The sequence below is a fragment of the Myotis yumanensis genome, unplaced genomic scaffold (genome assembly GCF_028538775.1).
Source record: "Myotis yumanensis isolate MYYU_CA2020_CCGP unplaced genomic scaffold, mMyoYum1.0.hap1 SCAF_6, whole genome shotgun sequence".
In the NCBI taxonomy this organism is placed as follows: Eukaryota; Metazoa; Chordata; class Mammalia; order Chiroptera; family Vespertilionidae; genus Myotis; species Myotis yumanensis.
This window is the reverse complement of record NW_027223757.1, coordinates 58,855,079-58,863,700: the sequence shown is the minus strand read 5'-3', so window position 1 is coordinate 58,863,700 and position 8,622 is coordinate 58,855,079.

The following is an 8,622-nucleotide window of genomic DNA, read 5'->3' as shown; positions in this document are numbered from 1 at the left end:
GGTTTCACAGGTGTCTATAAATCAGTAGTGACATTGGTGTTAGTTCCTGGAATTAATTACCCTTAACCCACAAGCCCAGGCTTGTTCACCTGTGAGTAGATATGCCAGGGAAGTTTGGGTCTATTTATTATTTTACAAAAGTATTGGTTCACTAAACATTCTAATTTCTTCAGGAGCCCAATGGAAGCGTCACTGTTGGCTTATAATGAAAGCAGACCAAAATGTGATACTCACTTTTATTATGTAACCACTCACTTTTTCAATTTGATTCTTATTCTGTTATGTACATAATTTAAAAAACAAACAAAAAATGCCTTAACTAACACGTCCAATTTAGTCACTGATATAACTGTGGGATTGCTTCTCTGTTCAAGAGAAAATCCTGGCTTCCTGGTTCCCTAATTAATTTTAGCTCCAAAGTCAGAAATCAATACAAATTGCTTTTAGAAGCTTGACAAAATTCTGCCAGTTTAGCAGTAACTAGATAGAGCCTTTAATATGAGCTAACTGCTGTTCAGTATTTTTCTTGGGTAGAGCAAGTGGGTGGATATAAACACAGCATGTTCTCATGTCTCACAATAACCTTGATTGTAGTCAAAGTTCCTTGCCTAACAATAGCTTTGGTTCTATTCAGAGCTGTCAGAAAATTGATGTATACATATGAAATGTAAGATTCAGAAAGCTTTCGTTTTTGCATGTGTGTGTACACATATATACATATATCTTAATGGAGACTTGCCTCAATTTTTAATTCTACTAAATCGTGGTTTTAAAAAAAAAGAGGCAAAGGGTGTCCTTAAAGAGAATGTTATTTCCAATTATGCCATTTAAGTTTTGCTCTAGCCCAGCCGTGGGCAAACTACGGCCCTCGGGCATCCGGCCCGTTTGAAATGAATAAAACTAAAAAAAAAAAAGACCGTACCCTTTTATGTAATGATGTTTACTTTGAATTTATATTAGTTCACACAAACACTCCATCCATGCTTTTGTTCCGGCCCTCCGGTCCAGTTTAAGAACCCATTGTGGCCCTTGAGTCAAAAAGTTTGCCCACCCCTGCACTAGCCTATGAAATGTGACCTAATGCAGCCATCAGAAGTAAAATGTAATAATTACAAAGTTGGCAACAAGAAGAATCTCAGGAAAGGGTGACATGTGGACCACAGAAGTGGTTGCCACAGTATAAATAAGGACATGTGAACAAAGGAGGCGATTCTAGCATAAAGAAGAAGAAGAAGAACTGAACTGGTGATTTTTAAAAAATATGTTTTTATTGATTTGAGAGAGGATGGGAGAGGGGAAGAAAGAGAGAAACATGGATTGGCTGCCTCATGCACACCCCATAAGGGCTTCCCTGACTGGGAATCTAACCAACCACCTCTCAGTACATGGGGTGATGCCCAACCAACTGAGCCACCCTGGCCAGGGCTGAACTGATGCTTTTTGTAAAAGTTTGTCATATGTTTTGAAATCAAGGCAATTTAACAGTATAGAGAACTTTATAAAATCAGAAAAGAGCAGTACTGGAGAGCAGGGTTTCAACCTTTCTGAACCCTTCTAAATATTCCCATTTGGCATTCTTATTTCAGATTCAATATACCATATGTTTACATTTGTAAGTTGTCAAGTTTCCGAATGGGGAAGAATCTAATGTTATTGACTGGTAAACTTGAGAATGTTTCCAGAACTCTAAAGGCACTCTTCGATGTTTGCTGCCTTCCTCCTGCTTTGAAATCCAAATAAACTCACAGTAGCCTCCAAAAAATATACAAATCTAGAAGAAGGGAAAACACTGGAACAGTGTTGTACAAGGAAAATTATTTGCTTGTGTGTCAATGGAACTGGGTGCATCTTAATGAATATTCTGATAGTCAAACAAAATCCAGGATGGTCCAGTGCTTTTATGAAAATGCAACAAAAAAATTTTAAATTATTTAGGTACATAATTTAGTTTGAATTTTGCACAGAAAACGAGTTAGAATGGAGCAGAGGGAAATGTCAATGTTCTGTGATTATTATACACACACAAATGAATATATGTTGTATATATAACGAGTGAAAATATATATTATATATAATCTATATTATATATATATAATCTATATATATATATATATATATATATATATATATATATAGAGAGAGAGAGAGAGAGAGAGAGATTTCCTAGATAATCTTTAAAAAAAAAATACTAAACACTTAGCATGTGTTTATAGAGCCAGGAACCCTTTGATATCAGGACTTGGGTGGTGGCGACACCTAGAGGCCTAACAGTTGAGTACAAATTACAGAGCGGATTTAGTGTTGGATTTTAACTGTAAAGCATCACAGTTATAGCGACCTGTGAAATTATCTGTGTAAAGGAAATCTTCCTCTTAAAAAAAAAGTCTTTTTCAGTATGTATTTACATAGGTTAAATTGGAAGTGAAGGCCTACGGGGGGGGAATCTTTGAAGCATTTTTTTGAAAGTTACCTAAGAGGGTCAGGAAACATGGGTTCTCAATGGAGATAGGTGGTCCTGTCTTCTTGGGGGAGGCAGAAACAGTGGGGAGATGTGGAGAGCAGGAGCTGATTGCAAGAGGTGTTAGGTTTGAATTTACCTTATTGCGGTACTCATTCTCAAGGAGTTCTGGAGAATTTTATAGTAAACTATAGACCAAATAAAATTTCCCACAGTATCAACCAATAGTTGACAGAAAATATTTAATTAAGCATGACTTTGCATTTTGCTGGAGTGATATAGTAGGTAGCCCTTCCCAGCCCTGACCCAGCTGGGCCAGCAGAACGCAGGGGGCAAAACACCTGTGGGTATAAAAGGTACCTTGAACAGGTCTTAGAGCATCACCTGCAGCTTCCCCTGCAGGTCAAGGAGAAAGAGGAGAATGAAAAAATACATGGACAGAGAAAATGAGCCCAGAGGCACTTTCTGTTCATGGATTCTGTAAAAGAACATTAATTGAGCGCTGTGTCGGTTTCCTTTTGCTGCTGTAATGAATTGTCTGAACTCAGTGGCTTAAAATAACACGAATATATCTTGGAATTCAGAAGGCCAGAAGTCCAAAATGGGGCCCTGGCTGGGTAGCTCAGCTGGTTAGAGCATCATCCTGATATGCCAAGGCTGCAAGTTCGATCTCCTGTCAGAGCACCTACCAGAATCAACCAACAAATGCATACATAAGCAGAACAACAAATCAATGTTTTTCTCTCTCTCTCTAAAAAGAAGTCCAGAATGGGTCTTAGGCTAAAATCAAGTTGTTGGCAGGGATGCATTCCTTTCTGTTAGTTTTAGGAAAAAATCCATCTCCTTGCCTTTTCCATCTGAGGCTGCCTGCATGCCTTAGCATCTCAAGGCTGCATCACTCAGCCTCTGGTTTCAACTCACATCTCCTCTGACTCTGACACCTCTACCTTCCTCTTAAAAGGATTCTTGTGGTTACATTGGGCCCAGCCTGAGAATGAGCTAGGACGGTGGTCAGCAAACTGCGACTCGCGAGCCACATGCGGCTCTTTGGCCCTTTGAGTGTGGCTCTTCCACAAAATACCAACTTCTGCGCATGGGCCAAGAAGTTTCAATCGCACTGTACTTGTGCGCCCACACGTGGTATTTTGTGGAAGACCCACAGTCAAGGGGCCAAAGAGCCGCATGTGGCTCGCGAGCCACAGTTTGCCAACCACTGATCTAGGATAAACTCTCCATGTAAACATTCTATCTGCGAAGTCCCTTTTGCCAATGTAAAACTACACAGTCACAGGTTCAGGGGCTTAGGTCATGGTCATCTTTGGGAGGAGGAGGGCATTCCGCCTGCCAGAAGCACCTTATAAGTCAACTGCGTGTCAGCCAGGCACAGGAGGTATAAGGTTCCTGCCTCTGAGTGGGTGGGGATGGGGTCCTGCACATAAATAAGATTTTCAAGCAATACAAATGGTGGCAACTGCAGGGAACAGTAAGAAGCCAGCCCAGCTGAGGCAATCAATTTAGGCTTCCTCATCCAGGTAACATTTGACCTGAATTTGAACGATGAGGAGGAGTTAGCTACAGGAGTGAGAAAAGGAGTTTTAAGCAGAGTACATAGAATATGCAAAAGTACAGAAATATGTAAAATAGCTCAGCAGTTTCCATGATTAATAAGATGTTGGATTGTCTTGCTGGAAGTGGTAGGAGATGAGCCTGAACCTAATGGCTCAACTACATTATGAGATTGTTCTTCCTATGATATTATCTATTCTGGGCTCTAAAAAAAAGAGGGGGGGTTGATCTCTCACATAAACACTGCTTCCCAGTGGTGTAGGAAATTATGTTCAACCCTGGTCAAACAGCCAAATGCATTTTAATCTACCTCTTTATTAGTTACTCCTAATGATAAAAGAAAAACGAGCTATAAAGCTAGAATGAAGATATTAAAAGACAATATCTAGAGAAAGATACATATATTTTTCATAAGGCTCTTAATATAGTTCTGCTCTCTCACCACTGGCCTCATAAAAATTTTAGTGAGATTTTCATTAAGCAAAAAAGATTACCATGGTAAAGACTCAAAGGTGAATTGTTAAGAAATGTGAAACAAATGTGATATTATTGAACCATTTCACACAAAGAGCTTGTAACACATGTATTTCCCTGCTATTATGGAAATTTTATTTGATTTTTATCTTTTGAATATGGACTAATCCCCAGCTGGTGCTCATTTTACTGACTGACAAAAGCTATGAGACATGTGGCTGGAACACTGTGAGGGTCTCTAAATGAAGGTGAGTGAAGGTTTGGAGTGACAGGTATCACAGGAGTTCTTCGGGCAATGTCAGGAACGGCAGCTGTAATGTTAAGCAGGAAGCAGGCTGTAAGGGGGTCTCTGTTTAATATTTGGACGTGAAATTGGAACTCCTGATACTCAGAGTGTGATGCAAGGAATAGCAGCAAAATCATGTTTAATAACCTCCCAGGTGACTCAGTGTCAGGTTGAGGTTTGAGAAGCACTGCTGTAGAAATTAGAAGGCATCAAAGGATTTAAAGCAAAAGTGTCAAAGAATCATATTTGCCCGTTTAGAAAATCACAGAGTTGGCAGTGAGAGAAGATGGGGTGTAGGGAAGGATGATGTGGGAAAGAATTGAGGCTGAGAGACCGATTAGAAAGTTAATTCAGAGATGAGAGAACTTGAACTAGGGTCACGACCATGGAGATGTCTTTTTAGCGGGTGGGGAAAGGGAAGAGTAAAGGGTGACACCCACATTTTCTGGCTTGATTGATGGATGTAGGTGGCAAAAATGGGGGAGACAATGAGGCTGCCAGTGTACACTACAAGTTTGAGGTGCAGATGAAATACCCAGGTAGTTAAATTTACCACTGAGCAGCACAGTAGCTGTGATAAGACAGTTCAGGAAGTCCCAGAGAACAGAAAATGAAGGATTACCCTGAGAAGTAGGGAAAGCATTGTATGGAAAGATGAGAGGGAGAAGCGTCTCAAAGAAAGGTCTGATCCAACAAACACTAGATGCTTTCTTTAGACTTGACGTCCTGGAGGTCTGGGGTGAGCTCCTTAATTATTTACATGCCAAAAAATATATGAGAAAGAATTGCTGAAATTAGGAGATCATGAATAGAAATGAAATAGGACCAGAAGATGCATATAGAAAGTTACTAAAGAAAAAAGAACTAAGTTGGGGCAAGTGGACTTGTAGTAGCAGGTGCGGTTTTAAGGACTCTTGTGGGAGCAGGCAAGCCACTTGAAAAGAAGAGTGCTTCAGCAGAAATCTTATAACAGCCAACTGCAGTAAGGGGAGCTCAGAAATGAGAAGAAAAAATGAGAAATGGAGATCAGAGGTGTTAGAGGCTCTGTGAAGGTTTTTACAGAAGGAAAACAGAGAAGCAAGTTGGACATAAGTGGTGGAGACAAGAATGACTCTCTCTCTCAACTGTGGCTATTAAAAGAGCCTTCAAGTTTGTGCTATCTCATTAAGAGCAGGTCTATGGGGTTCATCCTGCCTATTGTCTTACATGACTAATCATTTCTCAGTTGGCTGTTCATGCTGCACAAAGGGTTGGAAGCTCTCCAAGCACAAGGCCTCCTGTCACCTCTCCACATTTCACTCCTAGGTACACTAGAAACTGGGTGGGTTTCATCAAGTTCTTGTACTTTCTTAATCCCTTACAGTCTGTGACCTACAGAGAGATGGTTTATAGTGACTTCAAAAAAATGTATGCTTCCAGGGATCTGTTCTATTCAGGAAGCTAAGGCCACAGGAAGGCTTCGTGCAGGTGAATGGCAAAACCTCACAGAGGCTTGGTGACTGGCTTTGTCTAATTTTGTCTCCTAATTATAAAATAACTCACTGGAACTTGATTTGAAGCTATCCTTTTGTTCCCATAATTTTGTGTCTTTTTAAGAAGTAATTAAAACTAAAAATGTGAGACTACTGTATTTGTAGTAGTCTTATTCTTACTCAATCATTATATATAATAATTTACTCTTTGAACAAAACATCATAAACCTGAAAGATTTTTAAATTGCCTGCTAATTGGTTTAATTCAGTTGTTGGCCCTACAGGGAGACCTCCCATACATGGTTTTCCTTCATGTAACACTATTTGTTTACTGTCGCTTTCCCCAGTTTATATGTCTTTTTTTCTGGTACTGAATCCAACTTCCATTGTCTTTTCTTAAACCTACCTCATTTACCTTATCAGTGCTCCTCACTGAGGAACCTAGTGTCCATTATCAGCTCAAATAACCCGCACTTCTGGCCTACTAGATAGCCCAAGGATAACTCTGGATGGAAGGCAAGTGGCACCAACCTGATTTGTTAAATTCAAGCAAAGACAACAGAATACTGATCTGAGAACTGAAGTTAACACCTTAGGCATGGCTGCACCTTGGGTCTCCAGCCACATCGCCAGGGGTCTTTCTCTCCAACTTTCTGCTTGAGGCTTGTCTATTCCACACAGAGGGTCTTTCATGCTGAAGGAAAAACAGCCCCAGGTTCTCATGGACCCTGTGTCAGTTACCAGGAACACTTTGGCCAGTCTAGATCACATGCCCATCCTAAAATAAAGTCCACAAGAACCTCCTGGAGTAGGAAGAAGTAGTCTCCTCCCCAAAGTCGGGGGGCTATTGCCAAATGACAGGAGTGATAGCAAATGTCTACTACATCCCAAATAATGAGTGAAGTTATCCATTTGTAGATGTTCTGAAAATGATCAGAAGCCACACAAATCAAGAAGCAATAAGACCTTATGAAAAGCAGAACTTGATTTAAGGCAGAGCCACCGGCATGACAGTGTAAAAGAAAATCATAGCCTAACTGATCACAATATGATATCTGAAATTATGTGAAAAGAAGTCCTCATAGAGCCCCGACAGATGATGCAAGTATCGCTTAGCAAACACATTGAGCACCTACTATGTTCTAAATCAGTGGCTTTCCAACTTTTTGGCATTGAGCCACATTGAGAAATACATTACATATCAAGAACCAATACACATATAAACACACATATGCATCATATAATAATAGAACTATATTATTTACTCTTTCAATGTACAGAGCTCCCTGACATTTTTAATTCAGTGTATTTCATTTCTAAAATTCCCGTGTATTAGTTTGTCAGAGCTTTCATAACAAAATATCACAGATTGCATGGCTAAAACAGCACAAATTTTCTCACAGGCTAAAACTCAATGATATTATTAGTAGATATTTGGGAACACTTTGTCTACCAATTCCTCTGTGAAGTATTGATCACCATCTTTTCTGTCTCCAGTAAATAGTCAGAATCAATTTCTTAATCATACTTATCAGTAGGAATTATATTTTACACTTGTATGATGATTGCATGTTACAATCATCATACAATTATATTTTACACTTGTATGATGATTGCAAGTAGGAATTATATTTTACACTTGTATGATGATTGCATATATATATATGGCATTTAAACCTCAAAATAACCCTATGAGTTATAAAAAAAACAAGTGATGTTGAACTGATCTTCAGAAAGGTTAGATGATGTATTGCCTTGAGTCATACAGTTTTCAGTTTATCTGCCCAGTTTCCTGCCATCATCATCAATAAAAAGTTTAGCAGTGTACATTTGATGTAGAGGGTTTTTTTCCTGTTAAGAAATTCTCTACTCCTCCCATCATCTCTAATCTTCTAAAACCTGTTTTGTTCTGGTTCCCCATGAAGCAGCTGTGCTTTAGTGCAACCCATTCCTGGCCTCTGTTTTGTGATATCCGGTATGCAGACCCCTTTTCTCACTCTTGATGATATAGCACCGGGGTTGGCAAACTTTTCCTATCAAGGGCCAGACTGTAAATATGTAAAGCGTTGCAGGCCTGGTGGTCTCTGTCACAACCACTCAACTCTGCCACTGTAGCATGAAATCAGCAATAGACAATACGTAAACAAGTGGGGTGGCCATTCCACCAAGCTTCTTATGAACACTGAGATTTGAACAGCCTATTATTTTCATGTGTCATGAAATATGCTTTTGATTTCTTTTTAAAAGTCTTTTTTAAAAGTCTAAAACCTATTTTTAACATACAAACTGTATAAGTACAGGTGGTATGCCAGAAGTGGCCTGCAGACTCCTGATACAGGACAGTAAAGTGCAGCTTAGAGAACAGT